The sequence below is a fragment of the Chrysochloris asiatica genome, unplaced genomic scaffold (genome assembly GCF_000296735.1).
Source record: "Chrysochloris asiatica unplaced genomic scaffold, ChrAsi1.0 scaffold00212, whole genome shotgun sequence".
NCBI classification, from domain to species: Eukaryota; Metazoa; Chordata; class Mammalia; order Afrosoricida; family Chrysochloridae; genus Chrysochloris; species Chrysochloris asiatica.
In genome coordinates this window covers 104,987-115,458 of record NW_006408730.1, presented here as the reverse complement: position 1 = coordinate 115,458, position 10,472 = coordinate 104,987, and the positions used below count along the sequence as shown (strand labels likewise).

The window sequence follows — 10,472 nt, the reverse complement described above, 5'->3', positions numbered from 1 at the left end:
GTGGGTTAGTGCGCTGGACTGCAATGTTGGTCTGAACCGCAAAGTCAGAGGTTCAAGCTCACCAGCCACTCCTTGGAAACCCTATACAGGGTCTCTATGGGTTGGAACCAACTTGACAACACTTAACAACAACAACAATCAAAAGACAAGATTTAAAAACTATCAGTGAGCCAACTTGCAGCAGTATATAGATGATCTTTCAATACCATATTAAAATTTATTAGTGAGAGTTTTAGAAAGCAAAAAGTCCACTGTCATGGACTGAACTGTGTTCCCCCCTCAAATATGTATCAACTTGATTGAGCCATATTCTTGGCGATTTGGCAGTTATTCAATGATGTAGTTTCATAGTTATGTAATGATGTAATCATCCCCCCTGATGTGATCTGTCAATCAGCTATAAGGGGATTAGGGTGGGATGCAATATCTTTACTTAGGTGACAACTCTGACCCCATGTAAGGAGAGTTCTCTAGAATGTGACTCGCATTATATTTTTTCTTGCAAGAGATATAAGGGAAAGAAGCCAGCAGAGTAGGAAGGAACTATCACCAAGAAGAGTCAGGAATGGAGCACATTCTTTGGAGCTGGGCTTCCTGTGCTGAGAACCTCCTAGACCCAGGAGAAGATTGATGTCAAGACACATGGGAATCTCCAGTGGGCTCTAGGCCCAAAGCTCTTCAGAGGAGACAAGGACTTTCCTGGGGAGAGAGAACATCTTCCTATACAGCTGCTGCTCTGAATTCAAATTTGTAGCCTCCTAAACTGTGGGATGGTCTTTTCAATGACCTCATATGCATGCGAAAGCTGGAATAAGGAAGACCGTAGAAGAATTGATGCTTTTGAGTTACGGTGTTGGAGGAGAATATTGAAAGTGCCATGGGCTGTCAAAAGAACCAGCAGATCTGTGTTGGAAGAAGTGCAGTCAGAGAGCTCCTTGGAGGCCAGGATGGTCAAACTTCGTCTCTCATACTTCGGACACATTGTCAGGAGGGACCAGTCGCTGGAGAAGGCTATCATGTTTGGTAAGGTGGAGGGTCAGAGAAAAAGAGGAAGACCCCCAACAAGATGGATTGGCCAAGTGGCAGCATTGATGGACTCAAGCGTGGCAACAGTAGTGAGGTTGGCCCAGAATTGGGCAGTGTTTCCTTCTGCTGTGCATAAGGTCGCTATGGGTCGGTACCGACTCAATGGTACCTAACAACAACAACAACAAACTGTGGGATAAGCACTGGAATGTCCTACAAGGATATCCTACTGGACTATCCTGTATTTATCCACAAGGTTGCCAGTTCAAACCCACTAGCTGTTCCTCAGAACCTCTGGACAGGGTCGCTATGAGTCAGAAACAACTCAATGGCACTTAACAACAACAGACTGTGAGAGAACAAATTGTTGTTTGTTAAAACTACTCAGTGGTGATATTTCTGTTATATCCACAGCAGATAACTAAGACAGCCACCATCAGCTAGTCATTAATAATAATGACAACAACAGAATAGAAAAACTGTGTATTGAGAAAGGTGGTCCTTTCAACTGTGAAAAGATGAAAACAAACATTTCCATAGATAAGTGGATACGTTACAGGAATCAATCATTCATGTATAGTACAAGGAGACATCATCAAATCTTGGTGTGTGGTTTTATAGGAACTATAAAATTTATAGGAACTAGCCTAATTAAAAAAAGAACAACCACTAGCAATAATGTATTCTTTACAGGAAAGATGAAAAACTTTTAATTAAAACTGGAATCACAGATGTTAGCAGCAACTAGTGAGAGTGCAGAAGTAATGGAAGTGTTTGGAGGGTTTTCTGCAGTTAGTTTATAATAGTGCACCTCATCTTTCTTTAACAAGTGTTTTTCTCAAAATCAATTAGTAGAGGAAGTGAATATAGCGCATAACTTAATACGAGAAGATGAGAGAAGTTACTTTGATTCAAATGATGTAGTGGAGACATCAGTACGATCTGCGAGATGTCTCTCTGACACTTTTTAGAATAAGGAAAATTGTAAAACTGTTTAGGTAATCTCCTGTGAGAAATTCTCTTTTGCAACAAGAGGAGGAAAAATGGAACTACAAGTCATTTTGAACTATTAAACACTCTGGATCACATTTTGTTGTTGTTGTTGTTAAGTGCTGTCAAGTTGGTTCCAACACATAGGGACCTGTATAGGATTTCCAAGGAGTGGCTGGTGGGTTTGAACTGCCAATCTTTCAGTTCAAACTAACCTTACGGTTACATTATTTTACAGTGTCACACCAGGACTCCCTGGACCATATTACAAAGAATGATTGAAAGGTTTTTAAACACTTAAGTATGATAAGCATTAGCTTATAGCCACTGAAGCTAAAACCCGAAAAAAGTAATTATAAAATTGTGAGTTGTTGTTAAGTGCCGTCGAGTCAGTTCCAGCCCATAGCCACCTTGTACAGGGTTTCCAAGACTGTAAATCTTTACAGGAGCAGAAAGCCTCATCTTTCTCCCACGGAGCGGCTGGTAGTTTCGAACTGCTGACCTTGTGGGTTCACACACAGCCCGATTTGTAACCACTACGCTAATTGTGAGAAACACATTAAATTACTTAAAACTGTTTTTGATTAGCAATTGAAACACAGAGTTATCATGCAAATTTTCTAAGGGAAAATAATTCTGCCTTGAGCAATTGGCTTTTAAAAGAAATTAGAATTTAGTTGCTTAATGCCAAAAAAATCTAGTATATAACTCATTAAATATTTAAACAATGTTAGTTGTTTATATGAGATGGACAAATGATGTTTTTCTTTGGCAAACAAGAATGAAATAGTTCAATTAGCAAAAGCATTACTGGAAAGATTTTTGTAAAGGAAAACATGCTTTATCAGGAGAATTGCAACAAAAAGAAGTAAATCTTGTGAACTACTCTACTGGGAATCAGAAACTGACCTAAAATCTAATTAGGAAAAACCAAAATCAGGGAAAACAGATAAACTATTTTGATCATTTTTTAAAAAGGGGGATGAGTTTATAATAACCAAAGTGTACTTTTAAGTTCAACTTGAAGATGATTCTAGATGCACTTTTTTTCCCCCCTTAAAGATTTTTTTTTTTTTTGAAGTTTTTATTGTGAATTATGTGATAGTTTACGTGGGAGAACACCAGCTTTACAGTCATCCTATTCTATTTCGTTTCATTTTACAATCCCCTCCATGCATCATCAAACAACCAAAGGGTACACCCCGCAAGCCTTCCCCCCCACCCATCAGCACACAGCGCCTCTCCCTCCTTGAGTGCAGAGTCCCTAGCTGCTTCTAGATACACTCTGTCCCTAGCTGCTTGTAGATACACTCTTAACAATTCAACAAATGTCACCACAAAGTGTAAAAATCATTTCTACATCTGGAATATTTGTCATGAAATAAAACTCAAGACCAACAGCTAGGACAATTAATACTTTATGTATTTCAAAATTTTATTAAGGATTTTTGTTGTTGTCAAGTGCCGTCAAGTTGGTTCCAACTCACAGCGACCCTGTATAGCATTTCCAAGGAGCAGCTGGTGGGTTTGAACTGCCGACCTTGTGGCTCAAAGTCCAGTGCTGATTCTACAGCACTAATACCTTTTAAATTTCAATTGTTCAAATGATTTTTATTTGACATTGATTTTGTTTTAATCTTCCCTTCTTTTTATATTTTCTTATCAAATACCTGTATCAAATAGAGGTCATTTTTATGTCCCTAAAATATGTAATACTGTCCCATCATATAGGTCCATAATAATAATAGAAGGGAGCCTGGGTGACAAGCAGTTTATAATCAGCTGCTAACCTATAGGTTTAAGGGTTAAACCCACACAGTGGCTCTGGGAATGAAACTGTTGAAGAATGACTTCTGTAAAGACTGTTGTTGTTGTTGTTAACAGCCCAGAAGCCCCTGGAGCAGATCTACTCACAGCTTGCCACAAGTCAAGGGCCAACTCCACAGCAGTGAACAGTAATAATAATGGACTAGGCATTTGTCAAATGGGGGCATTGTTGACATAGTGGGTTATGTGTTGGGCTGCTAACCACAAGGTCAGCAGTTCAAATCCACCAGTTGTTGTTGTTGTTGTTAAGTGCCGTCGAGTCGGTTCCGACCCATAGCGACCCTGTACAGGGTTTCCGAGGGTGTAAATCTTTACGGGAGTAGAAAGCCTCATCTTTCTCCCGCGGAGTGGCTGGTAGTTTCGAACCGCTGACCTTAAGGTTCGCAGCCCGATTCGTAACGACTACGCTACCAGAGCTCCAGCAGTTCAAATCCACCAGTTACTCCTCAGAAAAAGATGAGACTTTCTGTTCCTGTAAAGATCTACAGCCTCCAAAGCCCTAAATGGGTTCACAGCACACAACAACAACAGTGTATTTGCCTTTGTGTGTGTGTGTGTGTCCTTTGCAGGAAAACCTAATAACTTGTAAAACCCATTACAGAAAAATAACTCACTGTTTCTAATTATAACCATTATTGTTATTTTAAAACACATAAATAAGATGCTGTCGAAAAAAATACAGAATAACTTTTGACTTGGGAATTTCTAAAACTTCTTAAGAATTCCAATTTCTTTTTCCAGAATGTTGAAGACTAATGCCTACCCGGAATTTGGAAACACTAGAATAGTGCCTGGTTCAGAGTAGACCCTCTGTGTATATTTAGAATAATTTGAATTTCCTCTCCCAATATCTTTACCCTGCTCTGTGCCCCAGGAGATAGAGCTTTACCTTGTGGCTTCTGGTAGGAATCAGCCATTGGAAGATTCCATACACTAGGTGATACTAAAAGAGGTTGATGGGTCGTGAATGAATTGCATTTATTTTCCTTACCTACAGCTTACCTTCTGTGCTTTGCCTGTGTGACTCCCCCAGAGAACCTTCTCCATTAAATTACACCATATTTATTCTCTCAGATCTAGGGGTGATAATGGTTTCCTGAATCTTGCTAGTAAACACAAGCATACTGTACAGTCGTTTCTTAGTTTCCCTTAATTCCATCTCTGCATTAAACTCTCTGGAAATAGTCCTTTTGGTTCTCCCCTTTCTGATGGAGACTGATACAAATCGACTATTTCTTAAATAGTTAATGAATTAATTCCCTCCTTTTTTTCCTATTAGAATTGTCTATTAATGTATTTCCCCCACTTTTCTATCAAGTTTTTGGACCTTTGTCCCTTCACTTATGAAAGTTCTTTACATTTTGTGAATATAAGCCATTTTTCTGTGATATGTCTTGCCATTGTTTTTACAGTCCTTTGACTTCGTAACAGAATTTTGAGTATTGCAAAAACATTTTTTATATAGTCCAATCTATCAGTCTTTTCTTCTATTGCCTCTAGATTTTCAGCCTTTTCTTACATTAAAGTTAAAAAGGAAACCACATTTTCTCTAGTACTTGTAAGATACCATATTTTAGTTTAGAGTCCTGCCCATTTTGAATTTATTGTTGAATATGGTGTGAGGTGTGGATTTAATTTTATCTTTTTCCAAATACACCATGTGCCCCAGTACCAATTGATTTAAAAATCACTTTTTTGCTCCAGGATTTGAGCAGCTGCCTCTTCATATACTAAATTTCCATACGTATGATTTAACCTCAAAAATTTCATGGGAAAAGAGGAATTAGAAGATAGTGAAGTTTCCGTGAATTTTTGGAAGCCCCTCATATTTGGTTCTGTTTCTATACTATTCTATTAATCTAGTGGAGTTCTGGTATAGAATAAACTATAAGATCGGCAGTTCAAACCCACCAGCCACTCCTCAGAAATCCTAAATAGGGTTGCTATGAGTCAGAAGTGACTCATTGGCACTTAACAACAATAATTTGAAAATCACTATTGTAAAGTATACAAAGATGAGTGAACCATGGTCTCTCCTCTCAAGAAGACAGCCAACTGAAGGGATAATTGGTACTTACATAAATTACTCATAAGCCCACTGCCAGGGTCAGTGACTAGATTCAGACTCAAAGCTGCCCTATAGAAATGCCCCTTATGGTTTCTGAGACTGTAAATCTTCACCGGAGGAGATCGCCTCATGTTTCTACTAGACAGCCTCATCTTTCTCTGTGGAGGACTGACTTCATGCGTTAATAGCTCAGTGCTTAACCCATGTCATCACCAGGCCTCCTTACAAATGTCTACCCCAAATAAATAAATAAATAAATAAATAGCCCACTGCCGTCGAATCAATTGCAACTCATTGTGACTCTGTATAGAGATTTTCAACCTTTACAGGAGCGGACAATCTCATCTCTCTTCTGACTGCAATGAGGCTTGAAAGAAAAACAAAAAAATCATATCTAATGACCCACCAAACAAACTGCTTCTGACTGATGGTGAACCCATTTGTTATTGAGTAGAGCTTTGTTCCATAGGGTATCCAGTGACTGATTTTTCAGATTTGAATCTCTAAACCTTTCTTCCAAGCACCTCTAGGTGTACTTGAACCTTCAACTTTTAGGTGAGTAACTGAGTGTTAAACTTTCACACAACCCAGCACTCTACAGTGAGTCTTAAATATTTAGAATTGAAGGCAGTATGTCTGTTGGGCTAACATTTCTCTAACTTGCACAAATCTACAGTCTAAATTTCCATGTCAAGCATATAGTTTTTGGTTCTTTGTCCGTTCACTTATGAAAGCTCTTTACATATTAAGAATATAATATCCATAGTAATCCATGATAGAAATGAAATTTGTTGGCTCTTGCATATGCTATGCACTGATTGATTATTTTTCAGATTCCCTAACCAACTCTAGCATTGATCCTCAGTTCCCACATGTTCTTTTTCTTAGGGGACGAAAGGATCAAGATGAGACCAGGCATTCATTCTACAAATATTTATTGAGTGGATTCTATACAAGTGTATGTGGAACTACACTCAAAACAGAGGCCATAGTAAGCAACAAAAATGACGGTATCTCTCCTCCTTGAGATTACATTTTAGAGGCAGACACAGAAAACAAATCTGTTCAGGTCTATTATACATGCTCACAGAGCATTAGTTACCTGATGGGCAGATGCCTCGAGATATAATGAAGAGCCCTGGGATACTCTCTGATTTGGAGTCCACTAGTTACAGAATATACAAAACTCTTGATGCTCAGTTGCTACTGGGAAGGTTGGGAGAAAGAACTCATGAGGTTCCATGGGAGAAAGACCTGGAAGTTGGTGATCTGCTTCCATAAAGATTTCAGTCTAGAAAGTCTTCTGTGAGGTCCTTTGGGGCAGCTCTCCTCTGTCACATGAAGTCACTTTGAGTAAAATGTCTATTCAATGGCACCGAACAACGGCAGAGCCATAGAATGCTTTCTCAACCTTTGCTGTGCATAAGCTACTGCTGTGCTTGGGACTTCTGCCATGGACAATACTGTGGTCCTACTCTTGTTATTCTGGACACCTCTTTGTTCCCAGAGGCTTTCCCATGGCCTGTAGATGTATGAGAGCATTGAGTTTTGTTTGTGGAACTTTGAAGGATCTTTAAGACCAAACACAAACCTTAAAAAGACCTTAAGTGGGTTAAGACATGTGAAGTGCTTCGAGGTCTTCAGGTGAAAAGCTCTCAGAAAGACCAATTAAAATGATCTTTATCTAAAAGCAGCTTTTAAACAAAACAAAGAACGATGTGTGTTAAATTTTTTAAAAATTGGGAAAGGAATCATTTTTATAAAGTCCTTCGGTTGTGTAGTCAATTCTTTTGTAGCTTAGTGAGAATTCTGATATTTAGCGAATGTTGAACAAGCACAATCATTCCAGGCCCCCAGCATAGAGTCTTTGTAGGAAGAGCAGGACAGAAGATCCACAGCAGAATCTCAGACTAGATGAAATCTGAAGCCTCTTCCAGTTTTAAATTCTGTCCACGTCTTGTTTTGGAATATGGGCACTTACTGAGATATATTTCCTGAGATGCAAATTTTTACTTTAAATATTTTATCTGAAATACACCTGTTTTCAAGCTAAGAAAAATGGATCACATTTTGAAGAAAATTTGAATGCTTTGAAGATGGGGCTATTTACAGAGACCAATTTGTTTCTCTGCATTATTTTAGCTCAGAACTCTTCTCCAGTCCTGCAGCCTCCTACATATCTGAGGCTTTGCTATGTGGGGGTGGAGGAAGCTTATTACCATGGAGATAGATGGGAGCAAATGGTCATATCATCAAAAGCAAACTAGAAATGTACAAAGCTTTTGTGATGCTGATCTTTTTTTTTTTTTTAAGTAAGAAGAAGAAGGAAAAAAGGCACAAATAAAAGGATAGATCTCTCTCATTAAATCCCACACTAATTTAGTAATCAGTGAAATAAAGGTACCCTTGAAAGCCTGCTGCCAGAAAATATAGCACAGCGAAGAAGCACAAAAGGTTGCTGGCTGCAGGTGTAATTTCCAGGTACTCCAAGTACATTTGGGCTCCCAATTCTCTTGGCCTTTCTTTACAGATTGGCTGTCTTCGTGGTGGATTCGAACTATCCATTTAGTCACCTTCGTGTGCTATCCAAATATTTAGGGGAAGAAAAATTGCAGGCAAATAACCTTTAATTTGATGATGCTCCAAAGGAAAGTGTTCAAAATTAAGCGGTATGAGAGGCTAAGAATGAGTGTTAATATATTTTTCCATTTATAACCTATCACTTTGGGTATAATCTAGATAAAAATTTTCACTGGGTAAGAGTCACAGTTGGGAAGAATCAAAATATACATAAAGTAACTTATCAGAATAAAGTCAGCATCGTTTAAATTGCTTGTATGTATACACATAAGCCAAAGCCGTTTGAACTGCAAGGTCGGTGGTTCAAGCTCATCAGTCGCTCCTTGGAAACCCTATATAGGGTCGTTATAGGTCAGAACCGACTCAATGGCACTTAAGAACAACAACAGCATTTATTTTCTCAGGCAGAGGCTGTCAAGAATCTGAAGGCAGGAAAGGATTTATAGTTCTTCATCAAGAGAAAGAATACCATTTAGAATGATTACATAAAAATTAGGAGCCACAGGGGTTCACTGGAGAATTCTTGCCTTCCATGCAGGAGGTTTAAATTTGATTTCTGATCAATTTGCCTCCTGCATAGTCACCTTCCTTCTGTCATTGGAGGCTTGTGTGCTGTTATGATCTGAGCAGGTTTCAGCAGAGCCTGTACATTCAGAAAGACTAGGAAGAAAGACCTGGTGATCCGCTTGTCTAAAGGTTGGTAGTGGTAGTATGCCAGACGCTGCCAGAGCTCCTTCCCTGTGGAGTACTTCCACTCTGCAGCACATGGGGCCATATGAGTTGGACTGGACTAGTTTGGCTTTTTAGGTTTTGGTATATATATGATAGATACAATTGAGTGATGAAAGTGAATATGCTGTATGTTCATAAGGTTGATATGAAGAATCATATCAACATTTTTTTTTGGTGGTACTCACAAAACTCTTTAGATTTTATTTGTGGGGGGGCATCTACAAACAAGCTAATAATAACAGGACGTGATCATCTAAACTAGAAGTTTTAAACCCATGTAGAGACTTACATATACCCTTGTTGTTGTTAAGTACCGTATAGTCAGTTCTGACTTACAGTGACCCTGTACAGCGTTTCTGAGGCTGTAAATCTTTAAGGGAGCAGAAAGCCTCATCTTTCTCCCACAGAACAGCTGGTAGTTTCAAACTGCTGACCTTGAGGTTAGCAGGCTGATTCGTAACCACTATGCTACCAGAGCTCCTTAGCTAATGTTATAATTGTGTATTACTTAGGTTCAAATTCTTTTCAAAGAGTCCTCAGAATAATGTGGATTGAAGAGATTTTCAAATACTTGCCATCTCTTGCTGCTGGGTGTTCATCATAATTTTTTTCTGCAACATAGCCATTTCTTTTCTAAGTTCATTTTGCACACCACTCAGAAGATTTTCATGATTCTTCTCCATTTCCTGCATACTCTTTATAAAACATGCTCATACAACTGTTTAACTGCTTCAGTCTCTGGCTCTGAACAATTCTACATGGTTGAAAAATCTTTTGTTGTTGTCGAAACATATTAGTCAGTTTTTCTCCTTTTTCCTCAGTTTTCTGCACAGCCATATCCCAGTGATGAAACAAAGTCAGAAACTGCTGAGAATATTCCTGACTAAGTTTCTATGTTCTTGTTGTGTTTTCCAAATGTTTTTCATTTTCTGGTTGCTGCTTTTGAGAGAAGTCTTGGCATACAACTCTAATCTCTTTTTTCTTTGCAAGAAGAGCCTTACTAATGTCAGCTCCAAATCTTTCCAGCATGTTCTGTACTTCACCCCTGAGACCTTCTTCAACTATTCCTAGGGAAGACCTTTTCTTCCCATGCTTATCAATTGCTGGAATCTTTCCTTCTAGAAAATCCTCTTCGGAACCACTCAGCTTTTCCTTCTGAGTGGTTCTCAAACTCATAGGTATGGATGATCTGCTCCTCCATGGCTTGCTGCACAGATTTCCCCATGAGCTTTCTTCCAGAAGGTGCCAT

General features: G+C 38.8%; 1 pseudogene; it reads right to left on the bottom strand.

The window, feature by feature from the left end:
* Positions 1-9,786: 9,786 nt before the first annotated feature.
* LOC102826447 lies at positions 9,787-10,472 on the bottom strand (annotated as a pseudogene).